This window comes from Erinaceus europaeus, chromosome 3 (assembly GCF_950295315.1).
Source record: "Erinaceus europaeus chromosome 3, mEriEur2.1, whole genome shotgun sequence".
NCBI lineage: Eukaryota > Metazoa > Chordata > Mammalia > Eulipotyphla > Erinaceidae > Erinaceus > Erinaceus europaeus.
The window spans coordinates 128,973,319-128,993,468 of NC_080164.1; the positions used below are offsets into that span (position 1 = coordinate 128,973,319).

The following is a 20,150-nucleotide window of genomic DNA, read 5'->3' on the forward strand; positions in this document are numbered from 1 at the left end:
TATAAGTAAATGCCAATGGCCTGAATTCACCTAGAGTAAGAAGATGGATCAGAAAACACAACCCAACAATATGCTGTCTACAGAAAACCCACTTAACTCAACAAGACATACAGAGCCTCAAAGTGAAAAGATGGAAAACTATTATACAAGCCAATGGCCCACAAAAAAGGGCAGGAACAGCTATTCTCATACCTGACATGATAAATAAAATTTAAAAAAATGGGGATGGATACTACTTAATGCTCAGAGGATCAGTCAGTCAAGTGGACTTAAAAAATATTAACATACTTACTTGGCAGGGGAGATACCATGATCATGAAGGTGGTTTACCCAGGGCTAGGTTTATCCATTGCAGTCAGGATGTGCTGACCCCTGCAATTTCCCCTAAATGTGGGAAACTTGACTGTATAATTTGTGGTAGTGGGGGACTGCATTCATGCTCTCCCATGACAAAAAAAAGAAAGAAAAAAAATAAAATAAAAAGTTATTAACATATATGCAACCAATGAGAAGCCATCTAATACATCAAATATTTACTGAAGGAGCTACAGCAATGTATTAACAGCAACACAGTCATAGTAGGGGACTTCAACACCCCACTCTCTAAACTTGACAGATCATCCAGGCAGAAAATCAATAAAGACATAAGAGAGCTAAATGAAGAGATAGATAAACTCAAACTATCGGACATTTTCAGAGTCATAAATCCCAAGAAACTGGAATACACATTCGACTCAAGTCCACATGGGTCATTCTCAAGGACTGACCATATGTTAGGCCACAAAGGCAGCATGAACAAATTCAACAGCATTGAAATCATCCCAAGCATCTTCTCAGACCACAGTGGAATTAAACTAACACTTAACAATCAAGAAAAGATTAGTAATAGTCCCAAAATGTGGAAGCTCAACAGTACACTCCTTAACAACTACTGGGTCATTTGAGGAAATCAAGGAAGAAATCAGAATGTTTCCAAAGTTCAATGAAAATGGAGACACAAACTATCAAAATATTTGGGACACAGCTAAGGCATAACTAAGAGCAAAGTTCATAGCCATACAAGCATACATTAGGAAACAGGAAAAAGCACAAATAAACAGCCTGATTGCACATGTGAAAAAAGAAGAAGGAGGAGGAGGAGGAGGAGGAGAAGGAGAAGAAGTAGAAGGAAGAAGAGAAGGAGGAGGAGAAACAGAAACCCTAAAACAACTAGAAGGACAGAAATAACTAAAATTAGGACAGAAATAAATAGCATTTAATATAAGAAAACCATACAAAAGATCATCAAAAGTAAATGTTGGTTCTTCAAAAGAGTGAACAAAATCGACAAACCTTTAGCCAGACTCAAAAAACAAAAAAGGGAGAAGACCCAAATAAAGCACATTATAAATGAAAGAGGAGATATCACAACACACCACATAAATTCAACATATCATAGGAGGATTCTATGAACAAATCTATGCCACCAAGCTAGAGAACCTGGAGGAAATGGATGATTTCCTAGATACCTACAAACTTCCAAAACTAAGTAAAAAGGAACTAGATAACATGAACAGGCCCATCACAGCTAATGAATTTAAAAAAAGAAAACCTTCCCAAGAATAAAAGTCCTGGGCTAGATGGTTTTACAAATGAATTCTACAAAACCTTCAAAGAAGAACTAATAACTCTACTTGTAAAGTCTTCCAGAAGATTGAAGACACCGGAATACTCCCTTCCAGCTTCTATGAAGCCAACATCACTTTGATACCAAAAGCAGACAGGGACACACCAAAAAACAAAACTACAGACCAATATCTCTGATGAACATAAATACTAAAATATTGAACAAAATTCTAGCCAACCTGATACAGCAGTATAGTAAAAAGATGACCAAGTGGGGTTTATACCAGGCATGCTAGGTTGGTTTAATATGCATAAATCAATCAATACGATCCACCACATCAACAAAAGCAAGAATAAAACCACATGGTCATATCAATGGATGCAGAGAAAGCCTTTCACAAAATACAGTAGCACTTTATAATCAAAACAATACAAAAATGGGAATACATGGAAAATTCCTGAAGATAATGGATTCCTGAAGATAGTCTCTATATAACAGACTTACAGCCAACATCATACTCAATGGTGAAAAACTGGAAGCATTTCCCCTCAGATCAGGTACTAGACAGGGCTGCCCACTATCACCATTACTATGCAACATAGTGTTGGAAATTCTTGCCATAGCAATCAGGCAGGAGCAACGAATTAAAGGGATACCAACTTTTCTTCTTCTAGCGTTTGCCCTTCTTCCGTAGCCAGTCAACAGCATCAGGTTGAGCCTGATGTAAAGTTTCGAGACCTCCTTTGAATCTGGAGAGGTGGCAGTCGTTGACTATGTGGGTCATAGTCTGTCTGTAGCCGCAGGGGCAGTTCAGGTCGTCTCTGACTCCCCAGCGATGGAACATAGCGTCACACCGGCCATGGCCTGTTCGATAGCGATTGAGGAGGGCCCAATCATAACGAGCTAGGTCAAAGCCGGGTTGACGCTTGCAGGGGTCTGTGATGAGGTGTTTGTTCTTTACCTCATCTGACTGCCAACTCTGTTTCCAAGAGTCTGGAACAGAGAAGTTCAGTGTAGGCGTAGGGGACCAGATTGGGTGACGAGACGTCAAGTGTTGAACAGGGTGGGCGAAGATATCTGCGTATGTTGGCAGGTCCGGTCAAGCGTAGACGTGGGAAATGAACTCAGATGATGCCGCATCCCGACGAATATCTGGCGGGGCGATGTTGCTAAGAACTGGCAGCCATGGAACTGGGGTGGAACAGATGGTTCCAGAAATTATCCTCATGGAGGAATATAATTTGGAATCAACCAAGTGGACATGGGGGCTATGGAACCATACTGGGGCACAGTATTCTGCAGTGGAATAGCATAATGCCAGAGATGATGATCGTAGTGTGGAAGCGCTCGCGCCCCATGAGGAGCTGGCCAGTCTTGCAATGATGTTATTCCTCGCACCCACCTTTGCTGCAGTTTTTATGAGATGTTTATGAAATGACAGAGTGCGATCGAGAGTAACGCCAAGATAGACTGGCTGGGCTTCATGCCGGATTCTCATATTGCCAAGCTGCACATTAAGCTCACGCGAGGCTGAGGCATGGTGTAGATGGAAAACAGATGATACCGTTTTAGCAGTGCTAGGAATTAGCCGCCATTTTTTACAGTAATCAGATATCAGAGACATGTCTTTCGTGAATGTTTCCTCGAGGATGTCGAACTTGGTTGCCTGAGTTGCACAGCAGATGTCATCGGCGTAGATGAACTTCCTTGAAGAAGTTTCTGGGAGGTCATTGATGTAAATATTAAATAGCATAGGAGCCAGAACAGAGCCCTGGGGGAGGCCACTTGAGACAAGGCTCCATCTGCTAGACTTGTCACCCAGATGTACCCGGAATCTTCTGTTTTGGAGAAGAAACGATATAGTGTTGGCCACCCATGGAGGCAGGCATCTTGAGATCTTGACCAGGAGACCACAGTGCCAGACCGTGTCATAGGCTGCTGTGAGATCAACAAAGACAGCACCGTCTTTAAATTCTTCTGGAATCCATTTTCAATATAAGTTGAGAGGGCCAGGGCTTGTTCACAGGTAGATCTTCCTGGGCGGAAACCAGCCTGGGCAGGTGATAGGAATTTCTCTGTAAGATGAGAAATATGTGACAGAAGCAGCCTCTCATGGAGTTTGTAACACACAGAGAGGAGAGAAATTGGTCTATAGCTGGCGGCCAGTGTTGGGTCTTTCTTTGGTTTCAAAACCGCTATAATCTTCGCACGATGCCAAACTTTGGGCATAGACTCAGATTCCAAGATGTGGGACAGGAATGAAGCGAGCCACTTCTTTGCCGCGGGGCCCAGGTTAAGAATGAGTTCTGGGGTGATGTTATCATAGCCAGCAGCTGTTCCCGGTTTAACCCTCTTCAAAACATCTTCCAGTTCAGACAGCGTAAAGGGAGAGAGTTTTGGAGATGGACAAGATAACCGGAAGTGGGATGACCACTCATGGGAAATTTCTCTTTTCCACACTGGGTCGATCTTAGCACGTCCAACTTGAGTTAGGTGACTGGTCACTGAGTTTGGAGATACAGGAGGATGGGAGACGGGAGGGGGTTGGCTACCGGCACCCAGTCTGTGAAGAAGCTTCCAGGCCTTCCTACTTGAGTGGCTGAACTTCAGACTTTCCGTGAGTTGTTGCCAGCGGGCTTGGCGTGCTGCATCCAGGGAGGTAATGAGCTGGTCAGCCACATCTGGGTCGCCCGACTCATCATACTGCTTTAGTAGTTGCTCGCATTCAGCATCAAGACAAGGCATATAGTTAGCACGTCTCCCACGAGGAATGGCTTGGGAAGCTGCTTTGAAGATGGCTTGGCGGAAGCGCCTGTAGGAATCTTCAGAGGGGATAGAGTTAATTGGAATTGCAGGAATAGATTTGTTGGTAAGATCACTGAACAGACGCCAGCTTGCTTTCCAAAAGTTCCATCTTAGTTTCTCTGAGCACAGAATCAGTGGGAGCTGGAGACCAATGTGGATGATAGCTGGGTGGTGATGACTGTGCGGAAAGATCTTGAGAACTTGTCTCGTAGCGGGAAGGCTTGGCCGTTGACTGTGCTAAACCAGCACAGGTTGGGTGACGAGTCTATATTCCATCTAGCACTGTGAAAAGAGCCTGGCTGTTTGGGATCGTATAATAGGGAGAGGTCATTCACTGAAGCCCAGTCGGCTAAGATAGAGCCATCAGCACGAGTGGAGGAATATCCCCAGTCTTGGTGATGACTATTAAAGTCTCCAACGTAAAAGGCTGGGTGATTCGGGCTAGGCAAGACTTCGTTATCCCATGAGGCACTGGGAGGCTTATATACATTGATGAGCTGAATAGTTCCAACAGTAATGGAGTCGTAGAAGGTCGAAGAGGCCGTATGGTAAATGTCCGCAAGACATGATTTGGCGTAGATGGCTCGACCATGTTTAGGATGGAGATTATAGCATATTAAATCGAATTAAAGGGATACCAACTGAAAGAGAAGAAGTCAAACTCTCCCTATTTGCATATGGCATGATACATGGAAAAACCTAAGGAATCCAGCAAGAAGCTGTTGGAAATCACCAGGCAATACAGTAAGGTGTCAGGCTACAAAATTAACATTCAAAAGTCAGTGGCATTCCTCTATGCAAACACTAAGTTAGAAGAAGTTGAAATCCAGAAATCAATTCCTTTTACTATAACAACAAAAACAATAAAATATCTAGGAAAAAACCTAACCAAAGAAGTGAAAGACTTGTATACTGAAAATTATGAGTCACTACTCAAGGAAATTGAAATAGACACAAAGAAGTGGAAATATATTCCATGTTCATGGGTTGGAAGAATTAACATCATCAAAATGAATATACTACCCAGAGCCATCTACAAATTTAATGCTATCCCCATCAAGACCCCAATCACAATTTTTAAGGGAATAGAAAAAATGCTACAAATGTTTATCTGGAACCAGAAAAAAACCTAGAATTGCCAAAACAATCTTGAGGAGAAAGAACAGAACTGGAGGCATCACACTCCCAGATCTCAAATTGTATTATAGGGCCATTGTCTCCAAAACTGCTTGGTACTGGAACATGAATAGACACATTGACTAGTGGAATAGAATTGAAAGCCCAGAAGTGAGCCCCCACACCTATAGACATCTAATCTTTGACAAAGGCGCTCAGACCATTAAATGAGGAAAGCAGATTCTCTTCAACAAATGGTCTTGGAAAAATGTGTTGAAACACTCAGAAGAACGAAACTTAACCACTATATTTCACCAAATTCATAAGTAAATTCCAAATGGATTAAGGTCTTGGATGTTAGACCAGAAACTATCAGATACTTAGAGGAAAAGATTGACAGAACTCTTTTCAACATAAATTTTAAAGACATCTTCAATGAAATGAATCCAATTACAAAGAAGACTAAGGCAAGCATAAACCTATGGGACTACATCAAATTAAAAAGCTTCTGAACAGCAAAAGAAACCCAAACCAAGAGACCCCTCACACAATGAGAGAAGATCTTTACATGCCATACATCAGACAAGAGGCTGATAACCAGAATATATACAAAGATTGCCAAACTCAACAACAAGAATACAAATAACCCCATCCAAAAATGGGGGAAGACATGGACATAATGTTCACCACAGAAGAGATCCAAAAGGCTGAGAAACACTTGAGAAAAAATGCTTCAAGTCTTTGATTGTCAGAGAATTGCAAATAAAAACAGTGAGATACCACTTTACTCCTGTGAGAATGTCATATATCAGAAAAGGTAGCATCAAGAAATAAATGCTGGAGAGGTTTTGGGGTCAAAAGAATGCTCCTGTACTGCTGGTGGGTATGGATTTTGGTCCAGACTCTGTGGAGAACAGTCTTGAGAACTCTCAGAAGGCTAGAAATAGACCTCCCTATGATCCTGCAATTCCTCTCCTGGAGATATAGCCAAAGGAACCCAATACACCCATCCAAAAAGATCTGTGTACGCATATGTTCTTAGCAGCACAATTTGTAATAACCAAAACCTGGATGCAACACATGTGTCCAACAACAGATGAGTGGCTGAGCAAGTTGTGGTATATATACACAATGGAATACTACTCAGCTATAAAAAATGGTGACTTCACTGTTTTCACCCGATCTTGGATGGACCTTGAAAAATTCATGTTGAGTGAAATTAGTCAGAAATAGAAGGATGAATATGGGATGATCTCACTCTCAGGCAGAAGTTGAAAAACAAGATCAGAAGAGAAAATACAAGTAGAACCTGAACTGGAATTGGCATATTGCACCAAAGTAAATGACCATGGGGTGGGTGGAGGGGGATAATATAGGTCCAAAAAGGATGACAGAGGACCTAGTGGGAGTTGCATTGTTATATGGGAAACTGTGGAATGTTATGCATGTACAAACTATTGTATTTATTGTTGAATGTAAAACATTAATTCCCAAATAAAGAAATTTAAAAAACCCCAAAAAGTCAAATCAATAAGGAAATATAAAATGGAATTATGAATTTGCATAGGAACACCATTTATATGCTGTTTTTTTCCTACTTTCTCCTCTACACAGTTTTCTAATTCTTTTCTATGAGGCCACTAATCTACTAAAAAGTAAGGGGTCATACATCTTAACCATTGTATATAAATAAAAGGAAATTATAACACAAGACTTCTTTGACACCAGAAGAATTTCATTTATGCTTGCATCCTTGCATAGCATGTTGGTAATTTATAGTCATCTTATGCATTCTATTTTTTAAAGTCAAGTGTGATTATAGATTTCCTTTTATTCAACAATTGCTGAGACCAGAAACCAACAAAGAGGAATCCACATCCCCTCATGGGTCCCATTTTTAAACTCACTGAAAACCTTTTACCTGGTAAAATCACTTTCTTTTGTTTGTTTTCTCTTGTTTATTTATTTGTTTCTTTTTTATTTTAATTTTTATTTAAAAGGCAACACTGAAAAAAAGCATAGGATAGGAGGGGTACAACTCCACATAATTCCCACCACCAGAACTCTGTAGCCCATCCCTTCCCTGATAGCTTTATTATTCTTTAACCCTCTGGGAGTATGGACCCAGGATTATTATAAAGTGCAGAAGGTAAGGTCTGGCTTCTGTAATTGCTTCTCTGATGAACATATATGTTGACAGGTCGATCCATACTCCTAGCCTGCCTCTCTCTTTCCCTAGTGGGGCGGGGTCTGGAGAAGCGGAGCTCCAGGACACATTGGTGGGGTCATCTGCCCAGGGAAGTCCGGTTGGTATTATGTTAGCATCTGGAACCTAGTGGAACTCCACCATCCATGAAGGGCATCTTGTTTACCTCCCTGGCCTCCAGTTTCCTCGTTTGCAAAATTAAAGATAGAGTTGAGAAGGTAGAAGGTCTGGCTTATACATTTTTTTAATGTGAACATGTTCAAATTACTCTTTTTCAGATTCAATCCCTGCATAAATACTAAACATCTAGAGGGAAAGGAACTTACTTCACTTCCCTCAATTAAGTTTAACCTTGTCAAATAAAGTAAGGGCTACAAAATCTGGATAAGGGCAAGAGACTGGCTCACTTAATGTTTTTTGCTCAATACCAGGCCAAACCATAATCTGGGGCCTGGTATTGACAGGGAATCCTGGGATTCCCATATAGATATTATCGGCCTAGACCTCTAACAGATCCCTCTCTCCACCACCCTGGTCAACTCTATCAGGAACATCATAAACCCTCTTGTGGGCTTCTACAGGACCTTGCCCTCAGTGTAGAACAGTGGTAGAAATGACCCCATACTCTAGAGGAAGATTGGGTCAACATATTCTGCTACTTGAGGAAAACTGGTCCTGAATGAGTGCAGCCTAGAATGTTCCTAGCTTTGACTATGGACTTCACACTCAGACTGAAAGAGACTCAGACATTATACAGGCTCCAGTGCTAAATATAAATAGACATGGGCCCTAGGTCAGATTGATATGCTTAACAGTTTATGGTATTTATATACTTTCCTCATATTTGGGAGCTACTCTTTGTCCTAATGCATCTTTCTAGTCCTATTCTCAACTCTGACACCATTTTCTTAGACAATACTCTTAACCCACATGCATGTTAGCTGTTGGGCTCAGGCAAAAATTACTAGCGTCATGGACTCCTTGGAACATAACTAAAATGGACTTCCTAGCTTCTTCCTACATGAAGACCCCTAGTTTCATCTGCTCTATTCCTACCCTTTGTGTTCCTATTTATTAAATATTTTGTTCTGTTTTATATCTTATTGCCTTTCAGCCACCAAGTTGCAGATGCTGCCATGATGCCATCCAGACTTCCCTGGGCAGATAACCTCATCAATATGTCCAGGAACCCCACCTCTCCAGAGCCCTACTCCACTAGAGAAAGATAGAAACACATTAGGGGTATGGATCAACCTGTCAATGTCTATTTCCAGTGGAGAAGCAGTTACAGAAGCCAAATTGTCCACCTTCTGTAACCCAAAAAGAATTTTGGTCCAGTGGTCTGGGAGGTTACGCAGTGACTACAGCACTAGACTTTCAAACATGAGGTCCTGAGTTCAATCCCCAGCAGCACATGTACCAGAGTGATGTCTGGTTCTTTCTTTCTCTCCTATCTTTCTCATTAATAAATAAAATTTAAAAAAAAAAAAAAAAGAATTTTGGTCCATACTCCCAGAGGGATAAGAATAGGGAAGGTTCCAATGGAGGGATGGGACACAGAACTATGGTGGTAGGAAATGTATGGACTTTTTCCCCTGTTAGCTTATAAGCTTATTACTCATTATTAAATCACTAATAAAAAATTTTAAGAAGATAGAGGAAAAGAAAATGCCAAAAAAATACTCTGTTAATAATGGTGTAAAATAAGGGGAAATCATATAAGCAATACAAGATTCATCAAATTTTCTTACATTGGTTATCTCATAAAATTTTACTTACTCAAAGGTAATATATATATATTTAATTTCTTTATTGGGGAATTAATGTTTTACATTCAACAGTAAATATAATAGTTCATACATGCAAAACATTTCCCAGTTTTCCATATAACAATACAACCCCCACTAGGTCCTCTGTCATCCTTCTTGGACCTGTATTCTCCCCACCCACCCACCCCAGAGTCTTTTACTTTGGTGCAATATGCCAATTCCAGTTCAGGTTCTACTTGTATTTTCTCTTCTGATCTTGTTTTTCAACTTCTGCCTGAGAGTGAGATCATCCCATATCCATCTTTCTGTTTCTGACTTATCAAAGTAGTAATTGTGTAGTTTATTTTCAAAGTAGTAATTATGTAGTTTATTTTCAAGAGAGAGGGAGAGAGGGAGAGACAGACTAGAGTAGCTGCTCTGCTCTGCTCTGGCATTGAAACAGGGGCTTCTCATGCCTCAGTCATGTGAGTCCTGTGCTGTAATTCTAAGCTGTCTCCCTGGCCTTCATTAGGTCTTCTTGATGCTGCCACATCTGGAGACTAGCTGCCCTCCCCAGTGGTAGCTATTTCCTAGAGGCTGCAAGCCACATGCCTAGCAGCAGGTCTTTCCTATCACATTGCCCAATCCACAACCCATGCACAGCCCCCTTCCTCTAGCAGGCTCTCACTTAGTGCCACTGTCTCCTGTCTTAACCACTGAGGGCCAGACAACAGTCTATGTAGCAGATGGTCCCTCTGTCCCAGAGTCTGCTGAATTTCTATGATCTAGCCAATCAGAAGCCTGCTTTTTTTTTTTTTTTTTTTTTTTTTGGCCTGGTACATTTCTTTCCATGGAAACCTTAAACAAAAAAAATCCAACCCACACTTTCCTGCTGTGCCATCAGCTTCTTGTCCAGCCATGGTGCTGCTTCCTTGGGTGACCCCTATGGCCTCGTAGAATTGTCCTCTTGATATCTGTGAAGAAACCAAGCTCTTTATCAGTGGCAGTGTCTCCTAATATACTAGCCTTCCAATATTTGAATAGAAGTTAAATGTGCAATTTGGAACATTCCAGAAGGTCTCGTCTCAGGATATTATTCTCACTCCTGGAAGGCCAGTTTTTATTATGAGTGGGTTTGTGCTGGACATTCACAGTATAGTGAGCTCTGCCTCCAGCTGAGGCTTTTATAGCTTGGTTGGACATGGGCTCATAAATGGCCCCACTCATATTAAAAGGGGCTTGTTTCCTGTCCTGGCAATGCATATGGAGCCATTTTGCTTCTCATGCAGATGATTGAGTATATGAATAAGTTGGATGTCAGGACTTACTGCACTAGGCAAGGTGGGCACCCCATATTCAGTTCCAAGCCTGCCACCAGACACCATTGTGACCTCAGACTTGGATTCCTTATATGCTGAATGAGAACATCCAAGTTCTGAAAGTAAAATCAAGGGAACGAATGTTTGTGAGGCCGAAACACAAATGTTTAAATGCAACATTCTCTGAGAAAAGTTCCAAATGCCCAAAACAAATTCAGACAGGATAGAAAAAGCTTGCAGCTATCTCATAAAACATTGTTTATTTTCTCTTATGAAGGCTTGCTCCCTTGGTATCCCTTCCCTGCCAACATGTGACGTTCTCTGGGGTAGTTTCCAGTCACTGCCACTGCTAGCCAGCTGATCACCGCAGTAGTTAGCACACCCACACTGACCCTGGAGATGTACCACCATCAGCCAGTTGGTTTGATGGTGCAGTTTCGGTGATGAGAAGGGCTCTAAGCACCCCTGCATTCCCTGGCTCAAGCTTGGCAGTTTGGGGAGACTGCCAAACTACCACCAGGAGGGAAGCCAGGGGAGTGGGGTGCCAGGGCCAGCAGGTGGCAATGGCCAACCGCAGCTCAGAAGGCAGATCAGTCTTCCCAGCACTGAAGACAGCCAACGGTAGTGGGAGCCAGTGTTGCCCTTGTTATCCAACGTATAGGCATTGTTATAAATGACACCATAGCTCCCTGCGCATTTCTCACTGGGCTTGTTAGCCAGGTGGCAGTTTTACCAGAGGCATTAACACTACAAGCATATATGCTATATCATTTAGCTTCCATTGGAGGCTTGGGAATTACATGCCTTGGGATAATGTCTTGGAGACACAGTGACAATGATCCCTAGTATTTATACAGTAACATTTTCCAAAGTTGTTAAGGCACCTGATGGATGGCATTAAAATCAGAGTCAGAGCACAGCTCACCAATGGATGAGGACAAGCTCTCTGGTTCCTTTAGAAATTAAACACCTGAGGCTGAGTGGTGGCAAACCGGGTTGAGTGCACATATTACAATGCTGAAGCACCCAGCTTCACATACCTGGGCCACACCCTTAGGAGAGACGCTTCATGAGTGGTGAAGCAAGTGTCTCACTTTGTCTCGCCCTCTGTACTCCCCTCCTTCCCTCTTGGTTTCTCTCTCCACCCAATAAATAAGTCAATTATAACAGAAAAATTAAAAGAAAGCAATATTAGACACCTAAAATGTAGATATGGTGTTTGAAAATTAGATGCATGCCAAATGTGAGAGTTAATCAATATACAAGTCTAGGAGTTCTGAATGTCATGTTACTATACAAGTCAACCCATCAGTTGTGATGTATACAAATTACACATGATGTCAGTATGTTTGTGTCCATGTTACATCACCTGACACCACTGTCACCTCCAGATGGACACACAGTAAAATACAGGTCTCTTTCAATTTCTATCTACAGTGAGGTTATATGTGAAGTAAAAACTGATCATTATAAAATTTATTCTAAACTCTTTCAAGAGCAAAGAAAATTAAGAAGCAAGTATTGTAAGGGATATCTTCCAATATGGAATATATTTTTTCAGAGAGATGTAAAATGTTTGTGAAATGAGAAAGATTTATAAATTAATAACTATTATTTTAATTAATTATTTACTTATTTTAAATTAATCCATTTCCCCTTGAAGCAATTTTTTTCTTTTTTAATGATTTATTTTATTATTTATTTACTTATTATTGGATAGAGACTGAGAGAAATTGAGGAGAGAATTTAGAGAGGGCAAGAGACAGAAAGACACTTGTAGCCCTGCTTCACCACTTGTGAAGCTTTTCCTCTGCAGGTGAGGAGCAAGGGCTTGAACCTGGGTACTTGCGCACTGTAATATATGTGCTTAACCAGGTGAGCCACTGCCTGGCCCACTTATTTGGATGAAGACAGATAGAAACTGAGATGAAAGGGGGAGATAGTGAGGTCTAGAGATAGAGACACCTGCAAAACTAGCTTTCAAAGTATTCCCTTTGCAGGTGAGGATCAGGGGCTTGAGCCCAGGTCTTTGTACATAGTGACATGTATGCTCTGCACTCCTGCCATTTTGAGTGTATAAAGAGTATCTTCAGAACTGCAGATAGAGATATGTGTAGCCACTTGCTCCTGACTGCATGGTCCCTAGGATTCAGAATCCATTTATGTGTTACCACTCTCTTTAAGAACCAGAGCACAAAGCAATATATTAATTCAATGCAATCCCCATTAAAATCCCAAAGACATATTTCAAGGAAATTGAACAACTTATTCAAAAATTTGTGTGGAACATTTTAAAAAAGCACAAATAGCAAAAGCACTCCTGAGGAAAAAAAAACTAGGAGCATCACAATACTCTGCTTCAGGTTATACAACAAAGCGGTAGTAATTAAAACACTGTGGTACTGGAATAAAAAATGGATATATGGACCAATGGAATAGGATAGAGATTCCAGAACTCAAACCATACATATATAGGCACCTCATATATGACAAAGGAGACAAAACTGTTCAGTGGGGAAAAGGTGCTGTCTTTAACAAGTGATATTAGCAGAAATGGATAGCCACATGTATAAAAATGAAATAACTTGATCATCAATTAACACCATACACCAAAATTAGCTCAAAATGTATCAAAGATCTGGATATTAGACCTGAAAGTATAAAATACATAGAACATATAGTTGAAACATTTCATGATATAAACACGAAGACCTTCACCCCATGGGCAAGGGAAACAAAAACAAGATTTGACAAAGTGGAATATATCAAATTAAAAAGCTTTCCACATCAAAAGAAAACCTCATAAGGATAAATAGGAAACCTAGGGACTGGGAGAACATATTTGCACATCATACTTCAGACAAGTGGTTGATATTAAACATCTATAAAGAACTCATACAGCTCAACAATATGAAAAAGAACAACTCAATAAAAAGTGGGCAGAAGATACAAATAGTTCTCTAAAGAAGAGATACATGCAGATATACGCACACTGATATATGCATAAATGCTCCAATTCAGTCATCACCAGAGAAATTAAAATTAAAACCACATTGAGAGCCCACCTCACACCTATTACAATGGCCTTCATCAACAAAACAGGAGAGTACATGTGCTGGAAATGATGTGGAAAGAGAAGAAATCTACTACACTGCTGGTGGAAATGCAAACTGATACAACCACTATGGATAACAGTATGGAGAATCGTTAAACAAGGACAGATGGAAATACCTTATGATCCAACAATTCCACTACCAGGCATTTATCCAAAAGATAATAATAACACTAATTCAAAGGGATATATGTACCCCCATGTTCATAGCTGTATTATTCACAATAGCCAACATTTGGAAGCAACCAAAGTGTCCTTCAACAAATGACTAGATAAAAAAAGATGATATTGTGTCCTTTAGGATAAAATAGATGCAACATGAAAAGATTGTGCTTAGTGAAGTAAACAGGAGACAAAGGACAACAGCTTCAGACTGACAGGGACTCAGAGGTTATACAGGATTCTGTGCTAAATATAAATATATATGGGCCCTGAGTCAGGTAGATGGGGTAAACAGTGAATTTTATTCATAGATCTTTTTTTCAAGACTGGGAACTACTGTCTGCCTTCATCCAACTTTCTAGCCCTTTTCTCTACTCTAAAATCATCTTTTCAGACAACATTTTTGTCCAACTCCATGTTAGCTATCAAACTCAAGCAAAAACTCTGGTAGTTGTGGGCTCTTATGAATATGCCTACAATGGACTCCCTAGCTTCTTTCCACCCTAAGATCCCTATTCTTATCTGCTCTGTACCTATTTTTTGGTTCATACTCATTAATCATTTTGTACCACTTTATATCTTACAGCCTTTTAGCCATCAAGTTGCAGATGCTACCATGATGCTAACCCAATGTCCTTGGGCAGATGATCTCACTGGTGTGTCCTGGAACCTCACTGCTCCAGAGTCCTACTCCATTAGGGAAATATAGAAACAGGGGATGGATTGACATGCCAATGCCCATGTCCAGTGGAGAAACAATTACAGAAGCCAGATCTCCCACCTTCTGCACCCTAAAAATAATTTTGTCCATACTCCCAGTTGGGGAGAAATGATAGGGGAAAGGTAACCAGAGGGCTCTGAATTCTAACTCTATCAGGACCCAGAGAGAGAAAACGAAAAAAGGAGAAACATTTGGATATAATAATAGCTGTGTGTGTGAGTTGGAAAGGAAGAGAAAATAGGGCCGGGGGCAGGGGGGAAAATATAGACAGATAATTGTAGAAATAATATCTAATCCATATCTCCATATCTACAACCTTAAGAGAACTTCCGTAACATACAATGAAGGGATTGGGGATTCAGAACTCTGGTGGTGGGAGCAGTGGGAAGTTGTACCCCTATTATTGTGTAAATCAAAATTAAATCACTAAAAAAATAAATAAATAAAAAGGAAAGAAAGAGGGAAATAAAGAGATAAAAAGAAAAAAAAAAAAAAAGAACCAGAGCACTAACTCTGCTCCAGATGTAAGTATGCTTGAGCATAAGCCCTAATGGGCCTGCCTAGGACTACATCAGATTTTTGTTGATTTCCTTTGCATGAGCTTCTCAGAAACTGAGTTTGTAATAAGACCAGGAGCTGAGGTTCTATCTGCCTCAGTACAAAGATACTGAATTTATTAAACTATCAGTGCTGCTAGGTCAAATTAAATTCCATTTAGCCTGCTACCTGTTTTTTGAAGCTAATGTTCAGGGCTAAGAAGTCAAATTTACCCAGAGTAGACCAAATCATCTCATTTGAAATTTCCTTCCAGTTCCCATCTTTACGAAGTCAATGTTTATTTTAGGACTTTATGAAAGCAGAACCAACTAGCAATAGGGTAGGGTAATGAGTGCTCTTTTGTGCCCTCATAATACCCTGAAGCTCCCGGAGATGAACATCTGCTGTACTGCAGCTAAAGTTCTAGGACAAGGAAAAACACAATTTAAAAGGCACTGAATGAGCTAACTTACCAAAAACTTTTTTAATTCTGTAAGTCTAAATTAAAGGTAAGAATTCACACTGTGTTTATGGATTAGAAAAAACTGAAGTCATTGAAATAGCTGTATTACCTAAAACAATGAACAGATTCAAAGCATCTTCAGTCAGAAACCCAATAGTATTAGCAGAATAGAAAAAAAATATATATATATATTTGGCAATTATAAAAATCCTGAATAGCAAAAACACCCTTGGAACAAACAGAAAGAACTCGATTGAAAGTATCATATTCCCAACCTCAAACTATGTTATGTGGAAAAAGTAATTCTAGTGGCATGGTACTAGAATATAAACATATGCAATGGGAGCATTGAGAGTCAAAAAATAGAGCCACACATACATAAATAATTAAGTGATGACAAAAGAACCAAAAGCAAACAATGGAGCAGGGAAAGTTTCTTCAGTAAGTGGTATTAGGAGAAATAGCCACAAGCAAAGAACAAAACTAGACCACCAACTAACTTCACACACAAAAATTCATTCCAAGTAGATCAAAGAATATGGTGTAAGAGGGAGTTGGGCAGTCGAGCAGCAGGTTAAGCACACGTGGCGCAAAGCTCAAGGACTGGTGTAAGGATCCTGGTTCGAGCCCCCTGCTCCCTGCCTGTAGGGGAGTCGCTTCACAAGTGGTGAAGCAGGTCTGCAGGTGTCTATCTTTCTCTCCCCCTCCTCTCTCCATTTCTCTCTGTCCTATCCAACAATAACTACAACAATAAAACAACAAGGGCAACAAAAGGGAATAAATAAATAAACATTTTAAAAAGAGAATCTGGTGTAAGATTTGATACTATAAAATACATGGAAGAAAGCATGGGCGTTATGCTTTTCAACACTGTTTTGAGATCATATTTGGGGATCTAACAAGGGTAGAAAAAATAGACACATGGGGGGGAGGGATACAATATCTCAGTCTTCAACTATAGAACTTGCATGCTTGAGACCCCAAAGACCCTAAATTTAGCGGCCAGTACCACCATATGCAATAGCTGTCCAGTTCTTCTCTTTCTCTCTTTCTCTCTCTCACAAAGAACAAATAAATCTTTATATAAAAAATAAAAATACTCTTGATTTCTCTAATATTTATTTAATAAATAATTATAATAATAAATAATTAATTATCTTTATTTAATTAATAAATAAATAAAAGAAGAAAAGAAAGAAGGAAATGAAGAAGGAAATGAAGAAAGAAAGAAAGAAAGAGAGAGAGAGAGAGAGAGAGAGAAAGAAAGAAAGAAAGAAAGAAAGAAAGATCCAGTGGTGGTGTACCTAATTGAGTGCATGTTACCATGTGCAAGGGCCTGAATTCAACCGTCAGTCCCCACCTGCTTAGGGGAAAGCTTCAAAAACTGTGAAGCAGTGCTTCTAGTGTTTCTCTTGATCTCTCTTTGACATTTTAAAATTATTATTATTAACTTTATGTTTGGATAGAGAGTCAGACATTGAGAAGGAAGGGGAAGATGGAGGGGGTAGAGACAGAGAGACACCTGCATTATTGCTTCACCACTTGTAAAGCTTTATCCATGCAGGTGGCCTCAAATGCAGATCCTAATCCATTGCAACATGTGCATTCAAATGGGTGCAATACCACCCACCCCCCTCTCTTGATCACTTTATCTTACCCTTCCCTCTTGATCTCTCTCTTAATCTACCTAATAAATAAATTAGTATTTTTTTACATAAGTTAAAATTGGGTGAGGATAGATAGCATAATGGCTATGCAAAGAGACTCTCATGCCTGAGGCTTCAGTCCCAGGTTCAAGCCCTCACACCACAATAAACCAGAGCTGATCAGTCCCCTGGCAAAAAAATAAATCAATCAATAAAATAAGTTAAAATTAAGTAAATAATTTGGAGTATTACACCAAAGTAAAAGACTCTGGGGTGGGTGGGTGGGGAGAATACAGGTCCATGAAAGATGATGAATGACATAGTGGGGGTTGTATTGTTAAATGGGAATCTGGGGAATGTTATGCATGTACAAACTATAGTATTTACTGTTGAATGTAAAACATTAATTCCCCAATAAAGAAATAAATTATTAAAAAAAAAGACACCTGAAAAAAAATTAAGTAAATACCTTTTGCATGATGAAAGAAACCTATAAATAGCGCAGGAGTAGATAGCATAATGGTTATGCAAAGAGGCTCTCATGCCTGAGGCTCCAAAGTCCCAGGTTCAATCCCCTGCACCACCATAAACCAGAGCTGATCAGTGCTCTGGTAAAAAAAAAAAAAAAAAAAGGCTTGAAAAAAAAAGGGCCCGGGTGGTGTCGCACCTGGTTGAGTGCACATGTTACAGTGCACAAGGACCCAGGTTCGAGCCCCCGGTCCCCACCTGCAGGGGAAAAGCTTTGCAAGTGGTGAAGCAGGGCTACAGGTGTCTCTCTGTCTCTCTCCCTCTCTGTCTCCCACTTCCTCTCTTCTGGCTGTCTCTATCCAATAAATAAATAAAGATAATAAAAAATAATTTTATTGAGTGGGAGATAGTAGTTGAACTTCACATGTCTAACAGGGGGTTAGTTATCAAAATGTTTAAAACTCATAGAGCTTAACAAAAAAGAATGATATTACAAAATTTTATTGTAGAATATCTAAATAGACACTTCGAGACGATGGCAGAAGGCACATGAAAAGACAGTCAACATATCTTGTTACTCAGGAAGTGCAAATCAAAACAACAGTGAGACATTGTCTCCAATATTGTTCAAAGGACAAGAAACCACAAATGTAGGAGAGGATGTAGAGGGAGGGAGGATCCACGTCCACTATTGGTGGGAATGTAGATTCGTGCAGCAATTTTGAAGTGCAATGTGGAGATTGCTCAAAAAAAATAAAATAAAAACAAAGGGATTTAGGAAATATCTCACCCAGTAGATCGCCTTGAACATTGATCTGGGTTAGACCACTTGCACATTTGGGAACATGACCCACAACATAAGGGGAAAGCTCTATGAATGGTGAGCAATAGTGCTGTGCTGTCTCTCTTCTCTATGTATCTCTATGTGTGCCTGGTTAAGTGCACATAGTAATAAGCACAAGGACCCACGCAAGGATCTGGGTTCAAGCCCCAGGCTCCCAACCTGCAGGAGGGATGCTTCACAAATGGTGAAGCAAGTCTGCAGGTATATGTCTTCCTCTTTCTCTTTCTCTTTCTTTTTTTTTTTACATTTATTTATTTATTTTCCCTTTTGTTGCCCTTTTTATTGTTGTAGTTATTGTTGATGATGTTGTCATTGTTACAGAGAAATGGAGAGAGGAGGGGAAGACAATGAGGGGGAGAGAAAGTTAAATACCTGCAGACCTGCTTCACTGCCTGTGAGGGGACTCCCTGCAGGTGGGGAGCTGGGAGCTCAAACTGGGTCCTTTCACTGGTCCTTGTGCTTTGCACCATGTGCACTTACCCCCCTGATCCCTCTTTCTCTCTTTCTACCTCCCCCTCCCTTCTCAATTTCTCACTGTCTTATCCAATAATTTAAAAAAAAAAAGAAAAAGAAAAAGAAAAAATGGCCACCAGGAGCAATGGATTCATAGGGTAGGCACTAAGTCCCAGCAACAACCCTGGAGGAAAAAAAAACAATAATGACAAAAAATATTCCATATGATTTAGATATTTTATCTCTGAATATTTACCTAAAAATACAAAGAGACAGATATAATGACATATTTATTGTAACACTGTTTATACAAGTAAAGAACTGGAAGCAACCTGAGTACCTATTTACAAATGAACAAAAAGAAATATATACAACAGGGCTAGGAAGACAGCATATTGGTTATATAAAAGATATTAATGCCTGAGGCTCTGAGGTCCCAGGTTCAATCCCCAGCATCATCATATGCCAGAGATGAGAAGTACTCTGATGTTTCTATATATGTATCACTCATTAAGTAAAGTATTTTAAAAAGAAATATATACAATAAATAGTGAAATACTACTCAACAATAAAAAGATGTCCCATTTACATCAACATGGAAGGTATTACGCTTAGTTAAGTACAGAGAAAGGCAAGTACCATATAGTTTCATTCCTATGTGGTATACAGAGAAATCAAATGAATGAGCCAAATAAAAAAAAATCAATACTTTTTTTTTTTTTTTTTTTTTACATAAAACCAACTAATGGTTCCCAGAAAATGGGTAAGCTAGGGTGAAGGGAGAGATCCAAGGTAAACGATAGAATTGAGCTTTGGGGAAGGAGGCACCATTCTCTCACATTAAGACAGTTCAACAAAGCAGAGAATCAACAAAGAAACAAGAGAATTAAATGAAGAGATGGTCAGACTAGACTTCCTGAATATTTTCAGAGTTTTTCACCTCC

General features: G+C 39.9%; 1 non-coding gene across 1 annotated transcript; it reads left to right on the forward strand.

Annotated features, from left to right (window-relative positions):
- The first annotated feature begins 284 nt into the window (after nt 1-284).
- LOC132537745 (U1 spliceosomal RNA) lies at nt 285-449 on the forward strand. The gene has a single exon (XR_009549199.1). It is a non-coding gene; the product is annotated as a U1 spliceosomal RNA (small nuclear RNA).
- Nucleotides 450-20,150: the final 19,701 nt, after the last annotated feature.